A 20,267-nucleotide genomic window follows, 5' to 3' on the forward strand; every position below is an offset into this window, starting at 1 on the left:
AATTCAGAATGTATTTCATTTAACGGTAAAGTAAGGAACAGCATAGGATTATCTTGGTTACAAAGAAGAGAAGACCTTGCTCAACACTAAAACGTAAACATCACTAATAGGTGAAAATGGTCAATTTTTTTTAATTACTAAGTTCACCACATTAAATTCTATATTCATTCTTTAAGTAACATTTATATAATTGAGTAAGATGAAGCCATTACACTCAAAATGTTTCAAGAATCATAATACTGTTGATAGTTTCTGCTGAGTTTCTTGAAAAAACACTGTTTTGAAGAGGACTGCAGAGAGGGACATCTAAAAAGGGTATGTTTTTTTCCATAAATCTTCATGTGACTGATGTGCCCTGACATAATGCATCACAATGAAATACAGCTGCCAAAAAAGAACTTCAAATTAAGCCCTTTTCTAGAGAAAGGGAAAAAAAAGTGATAAGAAAATAGGTACCTTTTCAGCAAAAGCTTTTAAAGCTTTAAAAGCACGGCAAGTAAAAAAGTTCTCTCAATTGTGTCTAAGTAACTAGAAGCTAAATGGGGGGAAAAGGGTGTGAAAAATAATGCTCCAGCCTCTGTGAGAATTGGAGACAGACTGAACACAAGACACTGCTACACAGGAAGAAAAGATGATTTTAATGTTCTTGTCCTACCTTGTTCATTTTCAAACACATGGAAGATCCACTTTCAAATTATTGGGAAATGTGTTACATTATGCTAATGATGCTAGTCTAAGAATGCTTTAGCATAAACATGGACTTAGACATGGCAAAGTGGCTACATTCAGAAGCTGTGAGTCACATTTAAATTGTTTCTTTTTGACTAGGTAGAGTTTCTTTTGCATTATTGCTATAATTCCTAAATTCCCAAAGGCAATTTGCTGCCCAAAAGCAATAAGCATTATGTAAATATTGTCCGTTATAAGTCAGACCTTGACCTGAGAATCAGGTCTTCTCAGGAGTACTATAGAAGTCTTTCGTATGCAGCCCTGATAGGAGCCATGCCACAGAGCCAGAAGCCCCTCTGTCAAGGATTCACTCAGCACATTCGCACCTAAACTCCCGATTTTGTTCTCTTTCAACCTCAACCCTCACAGAAAATCTGCTAAAAAAAGTGCTGTCTTCCAGTGGTAAGGGCAGAAAATGAACTGCTGAAAGCAGAGCATGTTGCAGATGCTGGGGTTTGCAGATTGGGCATGAACTGAGGTTCACGGACAGAAAAGAAACAAAGGTGACAAGAGGCACAAAGGGAATTTAAGAAAACACATGCAGGCTGCCTCCAGCATCAGATTTGTGCACAATTAGACTGAATGCAGCTGAACCTGACACCAAACTACTGCTTTATGCTAGGTGAGAACTTGGGTCATCCAAGCTTCAACACCTCCCAGAGTAGAACACTTCTAATGGTTCTCCTCTTGGCTACATAAACTCCACCTCCATCTATCCCAAAGCATGATCTAAAACACACATAAGCAGGTCCCAAAGGGTGGACACAACATAACAGTTCACATGTGTTAGCACAGGGCTGAGAGTACAGAGATGAAGCTTTCATCGTTTCTTGTCTGTGTTTCAGGTCACTATTTCTTATTTCACATTTGGGGCGCAGGAGGAACTGATCTATTGTCCTCCATCTGCTGTCAGACTCTTGCAATTAATCTGAGGAGATAACTGTGAAAGTACTGCAGGTAGAGTAAATCTCTTGATGTCAGGGAACCTCTGCACATTTTATAAGCAATATTACATTGACATAGAATACATATCACATGCAGTATGCAGCGGCTGACTTGCAAACAGAGATTGTGCCAACTGTGTGTCTTTATGCTTGAATTTGCTCTTGCATTTTGGTAGCATGTAGACAGCTCTATTGGCTGCTTTGAAAGGTTTGAGCTGGGATTTCAGACTTCTTCTGAAGTGCTCCACAGAACTGACTTCAGGTATTTCTTAAACCAAGAATTTCTGCAGTGTTCAGATCCTTCCAGTAAATGTTCAAAGCTCTCCTACACCCCAGCCATGAACATTGTGTTGCCAGCATAAAGATGGGTTTTAGTCACTGAAGAGCATGCTGCCAGTGTTCTGAGGCACAGCCTGTGCTTCCATAGGACTGTGCCATTCATCTGCACAAGGGAAAACAGCGGCCAGTGGCTGCCTCTGGTACCCGCAATAGTCTCAAAAGGTGGGGTAATAGATCAGGTGTATCAGACTGTTATTGTTCCTGGCTGTATTTGTATTTGTTATGGACTATAAACCCGGATGATCCCATGAAGGGTTGTGACCATGAATCCCAATTGGCTGAGCAGTGCTATTTCATGGAGGGACAAGTCCGGCAGTAATGAATTCAGTCAACATAATGATTTCGGTTTCACTGCACTGCTCTGTTTCCTGGGAATCTGCAGAAGATGAGTGACTGTGTCACAATCATAAATTCAGACACACACAATGCTGAAACTTCTTATAGAGCTTTAAGTCCCTGTGAAATGTCAGACTAATAAATATGATGATCGTATTTGCTATTTGGCAAAAGTATTAATTAACCTGGAAAAGTTAATAAAAATATATTCCCCAAAATTATGCAGCAGAGAAAATATTTTTTCTTATTCATGGTTGTATGAATGCAAAATGCCATGGGTTCTTCATCTTTAATACCCAAGGGATTTTTAAGCATATTGCTTCCATAAAACTTGGTTCATCAGTACAGTACACAGCCCAGATATGCATATTTAATTACTCTGAAAGTAATTTACTTGTACAGATGGTGGCATTAGAAGGTCTTACTTCCATTTAAATTACTTCTATTTGAAAAATAATGTTATTTTGCTATGAATCTTGAGTGAAGAATTCACTCTTATTACAGATGAATAATACTTTTCAATTGTAATTAATCTGTGACTAATCTAATACTGCCCAGATAGCATTTTCTCTCCAGTTTTACAAATCAAAGCATTCTCTTTCCAGAAGGCTGATCTAGTAGTATTTTATATCCAACCTGCAGACTGGGGAGGGGACCCCAGTCTGCTCTTGGGGCTCATGAATAAAGAGCCACAGAAGAGTTTGTTGAATATCTCTGAGACTTCCCAAGGCAGAGATGTTACAAAATTGTTTGCATCTTTCTGTAAGATTAAGCAGGGATTAAAGCAAAAGGGTACACTTCAGGAAAATATCTACCAGGCATAAGATTTCAGGAAAGCAGTGACTCAATGGGCACGTGTGGATTTTGAGAGAAGCTTTAATGAGCAAGCATCCAAAATATTTTGGGTAGCGAGCCCTCCCAGCAGTGCAGGTAGCAGGCCCACGCCTTTGCTGAAATAAATAGAGCAGGAGATCTTTCTCCTTTTCAATGCCACCATTTCTGATGACCTCATCTGCATACCAGCTCTGATGTCACACCCTTCCCCTGCTACCTGCAGGGTCTGGTGTCACTCCCTGGCAATCAGCCAGGCCGATCACCAACCATTAAGAGGTAATTGAAGAAGAACTCTCAACAGTAGGTGACTGCAACATGAAGCTAACTTAACAGCAACTGGTTCAACTTGTTTTAACTCTTCAACCTTAAAAAAAATATATAACTTTTAACTCATAACATTTGTCATTACTGTACCCGTCTGCACCACCAGCAATTCCCAGGAGCAGGCAGGTAGCAGAGGCAGGGAAAGCTAGCAGCCTATTGCATTACCTCTTACATGGTTCCTGGGAAATTATGTCTGCTTCTTCAAGTGAGATTGTTTTCTTGAACAGCTCTGTAAAAGGTCTACATGTGTTAGGCTTTCTTCAGTGAGCCCCCAACTCTATCCAAGCAGTGGCTCTCTCAAAGGGGGCTAATGTGGTTGCTATGGTTAGCATTCATGTTTTATTGAAGACTAAATGGCCAGAACCCACATAAAAGACTCCCAAGTGGCCCTAAAATGTGCTCTGCCTTTCCTTTCTGCCATGTCTCTTTAGGACAAAACAATTTTTTGACAGCTGATCTGATTTTGCAGGCTTATCCAGAATAGGCATATTTGTCCCTTCTATCTATGTAACTTTAACTTTGTGATCTAGATTTAATGCTGCAAACCCTGTGGGCCTACTTCATAGAGCTGGAAAGCACCTAAATTTCCCAGTGAGTTTTGGGGGAACAAGAGATGATGGGTGAGCTGAGCCACAGTAAGACTGACAGAACCACACGTTTTTGTCACTCTAAAATTAGGAGGGGGAAGAGTGGGGGGGAAGAAGGAGAAATATCATAATCTTGACCACCAATGCTGTACAACCCAAGCTTGACTACACAGCCTGAAGTGCAGAGGTTTTGCCCAGGCAGAGCAACCAGGGTGCCAGAAGAGAGAAAAGGAACATCACACTATGAATAAATCTGCTCCTGCTTTAGCAAAGGAGCTGTGGTGCTCTGTGTCTGGCATTCAGCTTGCTGACTGCTTTTCTTTTTAATTACCCTAATTAGGAAAAAAATTTACCTCCTTTGGCTCTCATATATTTACACTTACACAGAATTTCCAATAGCGTCTTTTTCCCAGGAAATCTAAGCACATTCACTTTCACTGAGTTTAAAAAGCATCAAGGTCACATCTTTTCCATTTTGAATTTTTGTTATTTCAAACCATCTGTGATTGCTGCATCTCCAAGCAGATAGCCAACGTTCCCATTATCCTACCCACTGCTTCAGACTCCAGCTGCCAGGGCTGCACCAAGCTGTGCCCACAGACTTGCACCCTTGCATTCCTGTGCAAGAAATGCTTGGAGCAGGGAAATGCTCCTGGGCTTCTCATCCCTAACCCTTCAGCAATGCTTTGCTCCAAGGGATTTCTCACCAAGTGTTCTCTCTTCAATGGAATGGGATCCCTACTTGTCCTTACCCCTTCCTAGTGAGGATGACCCCACAGACTCCCCAACATGACTGCCATCCCACTCCTCCAGACACGCTGGCTGTAACCCTTCAAAGACCCCTGGCAGCCATGTGCCAAACCTCAGCAGTGGATCCAGGTGTGTCTGGTTAGTGTCTGGTGCTGAACAAGCTGGGGAGGTCAAGGATAGCCTTCGTCTATAGCTGGAGGCAGCAGAGGTTGCAAATAATAGTCCTGTGGAAGTATAGAAATAAGAGAAGGTGAGTCAGAAATTTGGAGAAGATGGGGAGTAAACAGATGCAAACTGTAGGATGGCTGTGGCTGAGCTTATCTCAATTACAGTATTTCTCAGTTTAAGCATGCCATTTTAAAGCATGGAAATTCAAGCTCCAGTTTGTATTTTATGACACAGAGCCAAAAGCCCAAAACAGAAGAAGCATCTTAACAGTTCTGTTCCTTATTTTCATACAAATTCACACACTTGTAGTCATACGCATATAAAGTCAGCCTTAAACACAAGATCCATGGTAGGTTTTTCAACAAAATAATCCTTTAGACACTGATAAATCAGGCAACAATGACACTGGGATATCATAGCATCACTAAAAATGTCACTACAGTTAACAAGCCTGCTTGCTTCAACAAAAAATATTGGTGAATAATCATCCGTCAGTTAGCAACACTAAAAAAAAACATGCCTGGTGTTCCTTGCCTAAAAATGATGGGAGTGGAAACATTGTTTTCTTGCCAGGTTATTTTCATTTCAGGAAGAGAAATAACCAGGGGAAACATGGAGAGAAGAATAAATAACAAGAAGCAGTATGAGGGGAAGAAATCCTTCATAATTATGCCATTGCCTCTGCCTTTCTCACTATCAGATTCCTCCCTGTACCACACTGTGCCAAACCACTCACACGCCGGGCATCCTCCAGATGAATCAACACCGTGGCACACGGCTTCAAGCACACATCAGAGGCACAGAGGCGGTGTTTGATATTGTATTTATGAACAAATCGGATACAAGAGCTTGGTAGGGGGGTTTTTTTGGTAGTAGGAGGAGGAGAAAAGAAAATAAGATTGTATGCCAGCTTGGGAGGCAAAACATCTCATTATCTTTTTAAAATTTGTATTAACCACAGACTCTGTTCTGCTTCATCCTCTAAGTGGTAAATTAAAACAGCACACATGCAATCTGTAGATTGCTCCTTTACCCATCACTCAGAAAATATAATTTGAAAGACTGTCTGCACTAATCCAGGCTCCTGCATCTGTCCTGATGCTGCACACTGGGGCAGAGGGGCTGAACTGGGGCACTGTGCTGCCTGCAGCACATGGAGGGAGCCCCAGGTGCCACCAGGCAAGCATGACCAAGCACCATCATCCCACATCCCAGCCAAGCACAGAACTCTCCCTAATATGGGAAAAACTCCATTTTGAGCAATCTCACCATAGTTATTTCTTATTTTACTTTGCAAAGCAAAACCAACTGATTATGTCCACAAGCCACCAGGTATGACTGCAAGCTATAACCTCACAGTTGCCTGGCAACTTCCCTGAAACCAACCCACAAAGACTTCACTTTTGTTCAAAAGCATTGGTGATGAAACACAAAAGCTTTTCCCAAACTATGCTGATGAAACCTTAACAGCTCTTAAAATAAGTTTTCTCACCAATAAACATTCGCTCAACAGGAGGTGACAGAAAAAGGACTTCTAGAGCCCAGCATCACAAGCTGACAAAGAGAGAGCTCAAAGGCTCAAGTTCTAGGCCAAACAACAGAATTCATCTACTGCATGTTCAGCCTCTTCTACCGAACATTATCAGCACAATTGTGTTCTACTGGTGAAAAGAGGATGTCAGGCCAAAACTTGATTGTGTCTCTTACCTTTTAAGAAGCAGAAGCAATCTCCATTAATAGGCACGGCCTTGCACCCAGCTTCCTTCTGGCTGCAGTCTCCCCTTAAACACTCTTTTTCTTCTTTTATTTTTCCTCATCTAAAATCAAAAAATCAGTTATCGCAACCACTTATCAAGCAAATAATAAACTTCAGCCAAGGAAGGAGACAGAAGCTGAGGAGAGGCATACAAGACACTCCAGCACATCTCCAGTGGAATAAATGAGACTTTCCTGCAACTGAACTTTGGCTCATACAAGATCCTCACAAGGAACAAAAATTACCATGTTTCAAATATTCCACTGGTAAAAGAGTTTGACCAACAAGTCATCCAGCACACAGAGTATTAATATTTGCACATATATTGTCATGTGTACCAGTGACAGAAGTTTTTCTGTTAAGATGGGTGTGTGGGAGAGCTCCAGAGATGGAATGAACACCTCCAGCTTGCCCTTTGTGGCTCTTGTTTCCCAGTCTACACCCTTGCAGCAACTGAGAGTTTGAAACAAAACCAGAGCCTCCCGCTAGGGTAAAGAGTGAAATGCAAACACTTTCCTATGCCAGACTCTGAAGAACATGACCTACAGACATTTTCCTTACATGAAAACATTTCCCAGTGCCCCAAACAGGTATTTTCCCAAGTAAAGGCTGACATAAGACTGCAGAGGTTGGCTGTGTGTTTTAGGGGATTTCAGGCATTAAAGGGTGGACTTAAACATGGACAGTGAAACAAAACTGACTGACTTCCCACATCAGACCACCGGCTGAGTGGGACACATCCTTTAGAAAAACACAAAGTTTTGATAGGCATTCCATTAGTCTCAAAAGGCATCCTTTTCTGAGCCTAACTACCTTCACTCTCAAAAACATGTGATGTACTCAATTATTTGGGGGCTTATATGCATTTTTGCTTCATCCCCAGCCATGTTACACATCTTCAGGTAGTGGGCATCTTCACTATATCTAGTTATTTATGCATCCAGTTCCTAGCTGTTAGTTTATCATATTTTTTACTGTAGATTCAAGTATGTTCTATCTAGCCTCCTCACAGGAAAAATATGCTTTATTTTGGGGGGGCGGGGGGGAGTGGGGCGGGTGTGTGGGCTTAGTTAAAAATCTCACTCAAACTCCAACACTGTCAGTGATAAAAAAACAAATCATTAGATAAAAGATGATTTCCCCCTTGTGTTTCTCGAATGATTAAAAAGGCTTACAGCAAGAGAAGGATGCAAATTTCAGGAGCAGTAAATGGCTGTGTGGTTCAGGTAATGGATGTGTTCGGGTATGTGTGCAGGGGGGGTGCCTGGGGGTGTATTTGCCTTGTTTATGTATACATGGACTTTTTGAATGTCATAGTACTATGGGCAAACTAAGCCCTAAACATGGTGTACAAGCCCTAAATAAACTTTGAAAGCTTAAAATGCAGTAAATTATGGGGTTTGTAAAAACAGAAAATAATCAGTAATGGTAACTAAGATTGATTTTATATTTGAATTGAGTGTCTACCCCAAAACAAATTTTCACTAAAAAAAAAAATCACCTGATGTTTACTAGATTATTTATTGCACCTTTATCTATATTACAGATGCCCATATAAAAAATGAGCTATTATTTTTAGGTCTTATAAATATATACATTAAATCATGAATCACACATAGGTCTGTATGCAGCAGGTCTCTGTGACAGTCACTATTTTTCTTGTACAAAATGTCTGTAAGATGCCTAGCCGGGGACTGCTTTTGCTGGCTAAAAAATAATCAGTTGCAGAAAGCTCAAACTTCTGTCAACTGTATGAAATGAGAAGGCAGAAGGCTATGCCCTTCAGTATTTTTACTACATGGATCAGGAAAACAAATTTCAAGAATTAATGGTGCAAATTTTTAAATATGCCAGGGCATGGCAATTCTAAGCACTGTTACAAGTTACAGCAAGGGAAAGGTGTTGCTTTCAGATTTGGAAATGCCTGCTACAGTCTAACCTCTTTGTCAACATGTTTGCAGTTTTGCAACATCCATTTCTAAGTGAATTACCTCATGAAGGAAATCAAAAGGCAGAAAACTAAAGAAATAGGGGTCAAATTCCTTCTGTGAGATCTACCTTGTAAAATTATCCAGAATGTAATAATACCATGTTATTGACTTAAGCACAGTTCCCTGTGACATGCTGCAGCTGACCTGTAATTTTTATCCTACATGTTGCCAGCACTATTAAAATGACACTTGTGAATGTAAATTAAGCTCACAAAGGGGACAGATTGTATGATTCTGGTTTCTCTCAGATGCCTGTAGGCTATCACAGGTTCCATATGTGAAGTAATTATGTTCACTGAAGGAAAGAATAAATGCTGTCAAATTGTGTACTGAGAGAGAAAGCAGCTATTATATTGCAGTAGTCACTGGAGCATTGCCTTAGAAAGTGAAAATATGTATAAGAAAATAATAAAAAAGAAAAACTGGAGCAGAGCTATATTAAATATAACCTTTAAATGAGTATCTGCTTTTGAATACATATTACACAAAGCTAATATTTCACAAATAAAAGCATTTTACCTTTTTAATCACATTTTCTTTCTCACATCTAGAGGGCACAGGGCAGAATATTTACTGGAGGGGTAAAGAACAGGTAGAGCATCTTTCAGATTTCTGTGTTTCCTCAGGAAGAAGAGCCCTCCATGGCCCCAGAGATGCTGTCCCCACCCCCTTCCCCGCCACAAACCTCCTCCTGTAGGAACTGTGCAGTGGCCAGCCTTCCTCCCCAGCAGGAAGATGTGTCCCACCCCATCCATCTCTTATGGCCAGCTCCAAACCTCTGCCTGCCACAGGCCCCGAGCGAGCACTAAGGTGGGGCAGGAGCACTGCTGCTCTGCAGCACCAAACCATGGCTGCACAGGCTGCAGCAGGCATGGAGAAGGTGAGGCTTCTACCATGGAAGCCAACATAGCAGCTAAAAGGAAAAGCAACACTTCCATGACCTCTACAGCTGCAGTGTGGTCCTGCTCTCCTGCACCTGGGGGAGGTGAGCCTATATTTAGACCAGTGAGGTCATCAGTGAACCAGCACAAGAGGGAAGAGAATACTAAACTGGGAAAATAGCCTTTTAAAGCCTTTCACTTAGAGGGAACCAAGGACACCAGGAGCAGGGAAAACTAAGTGCTTGTGTGGGTTTGGATTTTCATGCAGAAATGAAACTAGGAAAGAAAGGAAGTTAGGATGCTCTAGAAACAAAAAACAAACAGGAAGGCACATTTTCTTACAGAGGTGTAACCATAGATGTAGAAGTCATGAAGGAGCCCAGTACACTGAAAAACAGAAGACTGAATGCTTCCCTATGTTTTTACTGTTGACTAGAGTAGCATCACAAAGTTGGGCACTGTGGAGCTTCCCACAGCAATGGAAAGGGGATATTTCTGCAATGTCCCACTAGTGCTAGGTCTGGATCTCTGCAGCCTCAAGTCTAATGGGGTGTAAAAAGTAACAAAGGGCAAATAACTTCCCAACACAGCTGCCCTCCACCCTGCCCAGCCTGTCCTGTTATCTGCCTGACATGCCTGTACTAACCTGGCTGCCTTAACAGCAGCCTGTGCTCAGGCTACAGCTGGCTCCCGTGCAGTGCTGAGAGGAGCGGAGCTGGCTGGAGATGGCACAGCACAGGCATTGGCAACTCAAGCACTGAATGTCCTCTGTGCCCAGAGAGTGGCCTGTCTGTGGCTGAGTTTGTCTGTACTCACCTGATACTCAAAAGCTGGTATGTCCAGGAGACCAGGAGATCCTTCACACTGCTCTCTGATGTGAAGGCAGCTCCTGGGGAAGCAAGGCATCTGATAGAGCAGAGGAGATGCCTGGAAGCTCTCAAGTCCTCCTCTCTCTCCCAAAGCCACTATCAGCTCCTGGACAACACTGTATGAAAGCAGTCACACCAGGTCTACAGGGTCCTTTTCCAAAGAGGTGATTTTCCTGGTTGTCACCATGAGGTAATTTCGGTAACTAACTTGTATCCAAGGACCTGTCCTGATTCTGGACAAACATTTTACAGTGATCTGCCTTGACCAACAGCTCTCCCTGGAGTCCCTGGTCAGGGGTTCACTACCCATCAAATCTTCAGGTTCACATGAGCAGTAACAAGACATTAGACATGGCATGGGTTTGTCTCATCAGAGCCACAGCTTGCAGCAAACCATTCTGTTTGTACAACATCACATTTCTGCTTCTGGGAAATCAGAAACTGTGGCACTTTCTTTTTTGAGATTTCTTAGGATAAAAAATCTGACACTCAGCTTTTGCAGTCACTCCATGGAAGCCATTTTACTAACTGCATATTGCATTTAGTAGAATTGTTCAGCACAGAGAAATACTCTGAAATGAACACTGCACAATTGTCCTTGGTTGTTTCTGGGCACATACATCTCCATTACTGGAAAGGGCCACCAGGCTGCCCCACACACTGCCACCATCAGACACAGCACAGTTCACAGGATTTCACCTAAACTTTCTCTGTATGTTAAAATATGAGGCTTACATCTGAATTGCCCATCAGGACCAGGGCCTGGCACATCCTGTTGTTGCTCATCCTCTGCATGCCCAGGAGCAGGATAACAGCCTGCCTCAGCCCTGCTCTGTGTTCACCTTGACGGAAAGGGCCCCCAAATCACTTGGGTTTCTCTACACCCAGCACTGTGAAGAAAGAAAACATGATCCTACCTCCTTATTTTGGTCATTGCTTTTCCACTTCTGTTTCACTTCCTGGCCAGCTACCTCACTCATACCAACACCCTCCTCTGCAGCACCAAACCCTGGCAGCAACTTCCCCTTGGGGATCCTCAGCAAAACCAGCTAACTGCCTCTTTGTTTGAGGCCATCTTGGTAACCAAAGGGCTGCAGCACAGCCCAGAGAAGCGTCCAGATGCAGATATCAATGCAGAGCAAACTCTTCCAGCCCATGCACCAGACCCACCTCACAGCTCACTACTGTGAGTAGTGGCTAAGAGACAAGAGGAGACCTACCCAAGCAGAGCACAGCTTGAGCAGCAGCACAGAGCTGTGGGAGGAAGTCCCCAACCGTACTTCAGGACAGTCACCTCATGGCATGGAGGGGCACAGAGCCCTGTGTCCACCCCATACTGCCAGCCTGCAGCACAGCCCCCCAAGCCCCTAGCCCTGGGAGACACTCACCCTGCGACAGAAACCCTCCCAGGAGAGTTTTCTGGGGAGGGGGTGCTCGTGCACAAATTAACCATCTCATTGTGCAGCCCATTAATACCAGTTGGTCACGGCTGGGTGGACAGTGCAATGGGCAGACAGCCTGCCTGCTTCCAATTAAACACAGTAGCAGTCACACAACACACTACTGCAACTTCTTGAATAAAAACCCCTTTGAAATCAACTACCATTTCCTAAGCAGCTGAAAACTATTAAACAACTGTTTGCAGGGTAGCTCATGTCATACGTGGGAGGCTGAAATGTAATGTAGAAATGAGAGGGTTTTTTCTGGTTGGCAGCACTGACAGCAACTATAATGTATGACTCTTTCAGATGCAGCGTGGCAGAAGCAGGGCGAGGATCATCCAGTGCTATTCACTAGAGAAATTGTTACATATAAAGAGAAGGCAGAATCAAGGATCTCAGGATCATGGCAGGAAGGAGGGGCGGGGAGGAAAAAAAGGAAAGATGTGGTTTGCTTTTGCAGTTTTAATAAGGATTTGTAGGGTAATGTTGTGTAAAGGTAATACAGCTGGGTCTTTAATAATAATAACTAGAACCAATTCTCCATGTTAACTGACCTTTAAATATTATTGTCCCTTCCAGTTTACCAAAAAGACATTTACTTCATGAAAGATGTTACTCAACTCTGTATAAAGATCCAATAGGCTAAAATATGCTAAACTGACATTTAGAATTATCTCATAACACTTTTTTATGATAACTCGTATTCTCCCCATGTGACTTGAACGTGAGGGTTTGGGGTTTTTTTCTCCAAAGAATTTTGAAACCATTTCAAATAATAGGCAGATATTGCCTAGACATTCAGGCTATCTGTAATGATATTAGGACCTTTCTCAACAGCTGAGTAATTACTTCCTTATTATGCTTAAGGCAAGCTGAAATCACATGCCCTGCTCAAGATTTAAACCTCCATCACACAGGTAAAGGAAGCATTCAGACTGACATTTGACATACGTAACTTTTCTGTAATAATGAAAGCATCTATGGTATGTTGCCCTGATAATCTGTGAAATCAAGACAACTGGGAGCATCAGAAAAAACCCCACACTTTGTCGGGGGGGAAAGACTCGAGTAAAGGCAGATGTATTGATTCTGCCTATGCTGCAACCATTTCCCAAGGCCCACTTCAGCTGTGCAGAAGCAGGCCACTGCTTAGGGCAGCACCATGTCTTGTGTCTTGGGGTAGCTGGAGCCCTGGCTGCTGTCCTGGGGGCTGTGTGTGCAGCCTTGTGCCCCGACACCCCACCTGCTGCCCCAGACCCCCAGCAGACACAGCAGCTCAGCATTCCTCCCCTTCCAGCTCTTTGCAGAGCCAATTCTCCTACAGTGGTGAGACAGTTCTGGCCTCCAGGTCCTCTGACCCCTGCCACATACTCCAAGCACACCTACAAATGTATTTGGCATCATAAACCCTGCTTGAGAAAACATTTCTCAAGAAGAAACAAACATTTCTCATTCGTTCTTGCTCCTGTCATGCATAAGAGGAAAAAGTTCAAGTTCTAACACCCTTAAACTGGACAGAAAGCAGGAGTCACCCAGCAACAATAAAGACATAAGCCATCCTTGATTTTTTTAAATTCTGGATTTTCTTACCCTGCCTTTTCCACTCCAGGGACCTTCCTCCCCTGGCTACCACATGTTATAGCTCAGCTACCTCAGGATCTGGTGAGAGATTGGTCCTTTTTCCCCAGACATCCTTCAGCACCAAGAGGAGGGAAAATCAACAGATTACCAATGTGCCAAGAATGTGGGTAAGTAAAGACATGGTAAAGTAACACATGATAGTAAACACCATCCAGCAATCCACTTTAGCATTCATGGTTATGGTATTTCATAATGCAAGAGGAAGGACTGGTCACTAATGGGACAAAAGACTGCTAAATGATTAAAAGGAACACATACACAATCAGCAAAGAACCGAAATGGAAGCTACAAAGAAAACCAATGTCTTATGAGAATTTTAGTATTCTGTGATTTCAGCAAAAGAAGCAAAGATAGAGGGACAAATTATGTCATAAGTGGAAGAAGGCTAATTTCATAACAAAATCTGTAATATTTTCTAAAAACACATTCTAGATACATAGATACAATGTTCATAGGATGTGTTTTGGTGAGCTCTTCCTTCATTCACAATATTTTTAACATTAGCAATTAAAGGAGACAAACCTAATTTTTACCTTGATACTGCAGTTCATTTCAATTGAGCTAGCAGAAAAGTACAGGCAAAATCTAAAGAGAAGACTTCAATAAAACGCTTGAGATAATCATAGCATATCTAGCTCGTGTAGGGTTCCACTGTGGAAACACACATTATTTATCAGTTTTGCATCTTCCAATTAATTTAAAAAAGGGTATTATCTCTTTTCTTATTTCAATATTTGTTTAGTGAGTCCTGGTAGATTCTAGGTCAGGTATTTTGCACTAAACAACAAGAACTAATTATCTTAGAAATCCACAGTGATAAGAAAACTGCACAGTAAATACGTCATAACCAGGCAACAGCAGAAGGTAAGTTTTTATTTCATTTGCTGTGGATTGCACAAGTTGGTAAATGTTTTCTGGCAGGTGTCCTTCAAATTCCAAAAATAATGCATCTATTTTATGGCATTATCTCAATTTCTATTATACTTGTTGATATCTTTGCAATGAAACCATATTGTTATTAAGGTTATCATTATAATAGAAGATTGTATTGGCTTTTAAAAGCTTGTTCTGTTTTATGTGTATATAAATAGGAACATTATGATCACACATGATTCCCATTTGTCCTTGCTGTACTCTTGACATTGCTGTAAATGGAAGCAGAGCACAAAGCCCTTACCAGGGCTTAAAATATTGCCCCTTTGATTGGCTGCACAGAAATCGGTTTTGCTTTTGTCATGCAAAAGCTGACCCTGATGGTTACATACTCCAGAAGGTACAAACACTGTGTTCCTTTACCTTTGACCACCAAGGTGGGTCTCTGTGCATTTGTATTGTACAGCATAGCAACAGCAAAGCACCCAACGTGTGCCAGAGGACTGATTTTGAGGATTTTAAAGTGCCTAAGAGCAGTGAGGGGACCAGTCCCAGGTGCACAGCAGGGAAAAGCGAGGCGTGCTGTCACCTCCCGAGGGCTCCTAAAGGGATCTGTGTCACCCAAGGCTTTTTGAGTGTGCAAGCTGTGCTGTGATTTCTGAAAGTGCAATGCAGAAACCCACTATGGGCACTGATATGCCTCTCCAGCAACAGGAGCAGCCTAGATTTCCACCCCTGAAGACAACCTGTCACCTGATGACCAGCTAACGGCTGTGAATATCAAGAGCAATTCTTTTTTTTTTTTTTTTTCTCAGATAAGATGCAATTTAATTTCAGCATCTTGAAATGTTTTACAGAGTGCAGTTGTGTCTCCTCCTTGCTGACACAACACCCAGTAGTTCAGGGAACACTAGGGCATGTGATTACAGGGCAGATCCCAGTCAGATACACCATATAATTAGGGCTGATGTATGGTGTGCTATGCTCTGAGAAAACCAAGTGTCTGGTCTAAAAAGTTCTCTGAATTGGGGTAATTACAATATTAATCACAATCCATTGAACTAAAGTGGAATTAAATACAAATTTTCTGTTTATATAGTAAATGCTGAATAACAATAAGTTAGCAACAGCATTTTGGTCTGGTTTAACTGCCTAACATCTGGAGAACATTATTACGGAGTCATCAGCCATTTGGCCAGTGCCCAATATGAAAGCAGTTTTACCCTTTTTTCTCTAAACATCAGCACAGCCTCACCCGAACACACATATTTCTCTTTTCTCAAAATAGTCTCTTAAATAATTTCAAATACTGTAGAATTTAGATGGGGTAAGCCACTTGTTTCTGTTTAGAAAGCAAACAAAATTGGATCAGAATAAGAGAGCAATTTTAAATATCTAATTTAAGCAAAGATCATGCTGCTTATGAGAGCCTGTGGTAAAGGCAGTTGTTCCAGCTATTTAAACAATATGATTACATGGCATTTCACAGGATGGAAGAGACAGATTACCAGAAAGTTGAAAACTGTGTGCCCTTGTTCCTATATAAATATGTACACATAACATATCACTCGTTACTACCAAATTTATATGAAGTATAATTTGGTCTTTATTACAATTGCTGAGCCTGAAAAGAACCTCTTTACTTATGAAGAATCCCTTTTTTTTCTACAGTAATGAAAAAACACAGTTGTCAGCACAATATCCTGACATTCAGGATGCCAGCCTGTCTATACCAGAGTCAGATGTGAAAATAAATAGATATTAAACTGTCAGTCAATGAAATTACAAAGTCAAGAGCAGCTCTAGCTGCGATTCTGTGCGTTCTGTTTGATGGACACAGGTGTTTAAGTGTTATGAAATCCAGCAGAGCCTCAGAGTGAATAATGCACCTTCCAGCAGTTCTGTCCTAGCCAAAAGAGCTGCAGTGAGCTCCCCTCTCACCCTGAGGCCGCTAAGCAGTCAATGTGCCCTAAGAAAGGGGACAGAAAGGCCTTCCAGGTTTATCAGAGCTAAAGCCCAAGATCTCTTTCAGTCTGTGTTACAGCATACACTGAGGAATTGAAGCTACACTTCTCTCAAACTGGGAAGGTTAGTCCCACTGGCTTTGCATACAAATCTAAGGCAGATGCCCAAAATCCACATCATTTATTTATTATTCATAAGGCACTTAAAGTCAATCATCTGTCACTAATAAACATTAACACTATTAAAAATTAATGATCATCCTACAGCATGCTGAGACAGATTCTTCTTTCTGTTTGATGAGGATTGGAGCAAAGTACATTGCTTTCATTTACTGACTCTGAAAGTGTTTATGCTTTGTATAATGCTGCTACTTCAGCTGCTCCTCTGAACACCAGTGACCCCCTTCTCTTGGAATGCCAAGAAATTATCAGTCTCACGAGAGAAGCTTGAAAGGATGGTTTTAGCTACAAATATGTATTTTCAGGGAAGAAAAATAAATCATGGTTTCAAGGTTATCACACATAGCACAAGCCTTTGTGATGACAGGGCTTTTTTGTCTCCCTTTCCACTTTCTGCTGAACAGTAAGGTGTCTGTGACGGGGGACACGTGTCCCTCTGTTCCCCACTGTACAGAAGGGTCCTGTGCTCAGGTAATATGCCACAAGTGGACAATGAGGCTGGAAATAACAGCTCTGACAAGACTACCTGAGAGTCTCACAAGCTGGAACAAGAAAAGGCTTCCTGAAGAGCAACTAAAAAAGCTAACTTCACCAAAGGTCCACACAGTGTCGCAGGGCACTTTCTTCTCTTAGTGGGTGGGAGGCAAAGCCCACTGCTAGAGATGAAGAAACAGCTTGCACCTTAACCCTCAAAAGGACATTCCCTCTAAAAGTAAAAATGATACTAAACCCTTCATCTTTTGTGTTCACATTTTCAAATATAAATCTTGGGGAATCCCTTTATGCATTGCTGTCTTCACAGGCAGAACTCATAACTCAGCACTGTTTCCTAACACATGCTTATCATGCTTTGCCCTGCTTCTTATTTTAGCAATTATATAATTGTGGAAGTGCTGTAACTGTATTATAGGTAATCACTTGATACACAGTTGATTCTGCTAAAATGCAGTTAAATAAATCTAACCAAACCTGCATTGAAGACCAGTTGAGAAGTAGAAGAGAGACACTACGATTGTGTGCATCAAATCAAAGTTTCTGTGAGTTATATCAAACCTCGAAAAACAAGCTAAACTTTAGGTCTCGGTGCTAGTGATATACTGGGAAAACTTGCCAAGACAGAAGATATATTAATCTTCCTCTTGCAATTTACAGTCTAATATTTCAGTACCAAACCATTTTTCATAGAAAAAAACAGTTACTGTTACAAAACAGAAAGAGCTTTGTAGAATTAAGTGACTGCAATGATGCTGGATTTTTTCCTTACTGATGTTTCACATGAAATAACCAATGAGCATTTGCAAAGAACAGCTAACAGAGCTAGAAATGTACTGACCTATTGGAAAAACATGATGCCACAGGACTACTCCCTCTGCTGAGGACTGAGAAGGGTTCGTGGTCCATACATTTTATATTCCTGCCAGCTATTGCCATTACAAGTGACACTTGGGGCCAATAGAAAAATGCAGCCATTCAAAACTAATACTGCCTTTCAGGGTGCAGGAAGTCAAGAAAAAATGAGAACTCCCTACAATGTCCCCAACAAGATCCAAAGAAAAGTTACTGTAGGGCATCAGTTAGTGCCTCACACCCCATTTTTACACTTGCACATCACCCATCTTCTGCAGAGCCACACAAAGGTGGGCAGCTCCGTCATGATTAGGGAACTGAGACCTGGTCCTGCAATCTCACACACCAATAAGCCCCACAGCACCTCTAATTTAACAGGCTTGAACAGAATTAGGATACAAAGCCTTCTAAATCTCAGGTTTAAGACTGTTCTGAACAATACATTTTTAGTCATGCCACTTTGTCCTGCTGCCTGCTCTCCACTGACAGTAGACTTCATAATTTGTCTAATTTTTATCTGAGAATTCATGCACTAGCAAGACAAGTTACTCTTATAAAGAGAACTGGAATTACAGTCAAGAAGAAGATATATTAAAGCATCACTATTTAAACATAAAAATGCAATTAAACCGTTAACCTTTCCCTAAGGTAAAGGTGTTTATTCCTAAGTTTTTGCAGCACAATTACATTCATACAGACAAATGTTGGCTGAAAATAAAGCCCTTTTTTTTTTTTTTTTAATCTACCTAGGAGAAGTGGAACAACATCTTGAAAGTAAGCTGCCTCACATAAAATACTTGGCTAAAAGCTTTGTTATTAAAAATACTAGAATTTTAAGGATAACTTTGAGAAAGCTAGTCAGCTAAAACACAGTGCCTTATCTTCCCTTCTTAAATATAAACCATAGAATCGCAGACTGGCTTGGGGTGAAAGGATCTTAGAGATTTAGTTCCAATGCTCCTGCCATGGCCAGAGAACCTTACACTAGACCAGGTTGCTCAAAGTTCTGTTCAACCTGGCCTTGAACACTTCCATGGATGGGGCATCCACAGCTTCTCTGGGCAACCAGTTCCAGTGTCCCACCAGCCTCACAGTAAAGAATTTTCTCCTGATACCTGATCTAAACCAATCTTCTTTCAGTTTAAAGCAATTACACTTCGTCCTATCACTACATGCCCTTGTAAAATACCTTGCACTGACTTTCTGCAGTGTGTAAGCTGTAATTTGTATTCACTTCTAATACAATACCTGATGGTTTTTACATTATGCTGTGGAGCCACATTTCCACAGATTTGTTGCAGTTGTTACAACACAGACACACCACAACCCCAAATATATCCACTGGGTGGTTCATGCCTCTGCCTGCTGCCCTGGAGCTGCTCCCCAGCCCACTGGGGACAACTGCTTGACAAAGAGCTGTCCCCTTTCAGACAGGCACTCCTGGCACTGGCCTTTGGAATACTGCCAGCGAAGGTGCTGGATGAGGAGATGTGTCCCTGGGACACACAGCCTGACAGGCTGCTCACAGCCCCTTCATTTCCAGCCTGCCCTCACTGCACGGTGTCAGCCCCCCAAGCTGGGTCTCTAAGCTGCTCTGCCTGGTCTCCTCCCCCCTGTTTTCCGTCAGGTCCCTCAGGTGTCACCTTCCTCCCACCTGAAAAGACACAGACCTCTTTGCTTCCCTAGACAAAGCGGTGCTACCCCCCAGGGCCCATCTGGAGACCCATCAGAGGCCACACAGATTATAGATAGCCAGGGAGCTCATGCGGGCCTCTGGCACAAGGGACACAGCCAGGAACCCAGATCATCACAGCAGGAGCCAGGGCAGCCCATACTGGGCCCCAAGAAACAGCGACGCTTCAGCACCAGTATTTATAAACACAACTGAGGGCTGCTGTCTCTCTCTCATATGATTGCTGGACCACAAACTATGGGCCATCTGCCTGCAGACTATTACCACAATCTGTGAACAATTAGAGACAGGATATTTCATTTCAGAAAATAGCAAAGTTAACAAAAAGGCACAGAAAAAAAAAGCCAGAAAACAATCAAAAAGCAAGCAACAAAACAGCAGTCTGCCACTGCACAGAGCCACATTTGCCAGCCCTTGAACCTCCCCAGCTCCTGGACCACCACATCAGCTGCCTCAGAGGAGGGATGAACTTCTGCTGCTGCTGAGGCCATGGTGGGTGCCAGCAGCAGCACTCCTCCTGCAAACACCTGGCCCTGCTCTCTGAGACCTGAGAGCACCATAACCCTGTCTGTGAGACCAGCTCACCACGTGCAGGAGGATGAGAGCAGCCACAGTCCGC

At 42.3% G+C, this 20,267-nt stretch overlaps 1 long non-coding RNA gene across 1 annotated transcript in view; it reads right to left on the bottom strand.

Moving 5' to 3' along the window:
• LOC121362092 overlaps nt 1–20,267 on the bottom strand; it is a 50,975-nt gene that overhangs the window by 23,701 nt on the left and 7,007 nt on the right. The window contains exons 3-4 of the long non-coding RNA XR_005956441.1: nt 6,719–6,828; nt 4,956–5,067 (exon numbers count right to left, since the gene is read on the bottom strand). This is a non-coding gene — a long non-coding RNA (uncharacterized LOC121362092). The remainder of the gene's footprint in view (nt 1–4,955; nt 5,068–6,718; nt 6,829–20,267) is intronic.

This window comes from Pyrgilauda ruficollis, unplaced genomic scaffold (genome assembly GCF_017590135.1).
Source record: "Pyrgilauda ruficollis isolate IOZ18807 unplaced genomic scaffold, ASM1759013v1 scaffold6, whole genome shotgun sequence".
Lineage (NCBI taxonomy): Eukaryota > Metazoa > Chordata > Aves > Passeriformes > Passeridae > Pyrgilauda > Pyrgilauda ruficollis.